This window comes from Sinocyclocheilus grahami, unplaced genomic scaffold (assembly GCF_001515645.1).
Source record: "Sinocyclocheilus grahami isolate Dianchi unplaced genomic scaffold, SAMN03320097.WGS_v1.1 scaffold94.1, whole genome shotgun sequence".
NCBI lineage: Eukaryota > Metazoa > Chordata > Actinopteri > Cypriniformes > Cyprinidae > Sinocyclocheilus > Sinocyclocheilus grahami.
The window spans coordinates 299,661-300,369 of NW_015505273.1; positions in this window are offsets into that span (position 1 = coordinate 299,661).

Genomic DNA, 709 nt, shown 5'->3' on the forward strand with positions numbered 1-709 from the left:
AGCAGTCACGTGAACAAGAGTTGGAAGCGTAAGCGCCAAATCAATGTATGTGCCTTCATTAATGCAGTGCAGAAGCAGAGAGAAACAGGAAAATCACCTGCTCACTCTGCAGGCTGAGTCACTATGGCATTAGGTGTTAAACAGCTTGCCATAGGAATTACTCTAGATATGTGAGCTCGCCCACTCATTTGTTGCAGCTCAAAGCAGCAGCGGAGCTGAAATAAATATTATCAGCCGGGCAGACTAATGCTTGGTAGCATTAGCGCAGCGCAGAAGTAGAGAGAGAGAGAAACAGATAGGAAAAACCGTCTGCTCACTTTACTGCCTGAGCCGTAACAGCATAATGTAAAAACAGCTTGCCACTTAATGTTCCAGCTCAATGCAGCAGCGGAGCTGAAAGAAATATTATATTAGTCGGGCAGACCAATGCATGACAAAACATCTGCTGCTGGACTCCTCAGAGTCTGTACCTAATAGCAGTACACAACACAAGAGTTGAAAGCATAAGCACCATTCAAATGAACGTGCCTGCATTAGTGCAGCACAGCAAGTAGAGAGAAAGATAGGAAAAACCCATCTGCTCACTCTACCGCCTGAGCCACTATGTTTTAGCTTCAATAAGAAGGCTCGCTATAAGAAACTCTTAATACGTACTGGAAACTGAAATGGACCCTGTTGGTCTCTACTGGTAATTGGTTGCCTTCTATTG